This window comes from Mesitornis unicolor, unplaced genomic scaffold (assembly GCF_000695765.1).
Source record: "Mesitornis unicolor isolate BGI_N332 unplaced genomic scaffold, ASM69576v1 scaffold5173, whole genome shotgun sequence".
NCBI lineage: Eukaryota > Metazoa > Chordata > Aves > Mesitornithiformes > Mesitornithidae > Mesitornis > Mesitornis unicolor.
In genome coordinates, this window is record NW_010172490.1 from 74701 (window position 1) to 74948 (window position 248).

Genomic DNA, 248 nt, shown 5'->3' on the forward strand with positions numbered 1-248 from the left:
GGGGGCGGGGCGTGGCCCTGCAGCGCGCTGCCCATCGGCCCTGCCAGCCGTCCTTGGGCAGGGGCTGAGCTCGCCTCCGGGCTGGGACAAGTCCAGGGGGTGTGTGTGCCGCTCGCTGTGTGCATTTGCTATTGTTCCCGCGGGTCTGCGTCCTTGGGCAGGGGCTGAGCTCGCCTCCGGGCTGGGACAAGTCCAGGGGGTGTGTGTGCCGCTCGCTGTGTGCATTTGCTATTGTTCCCGCGGGTCTG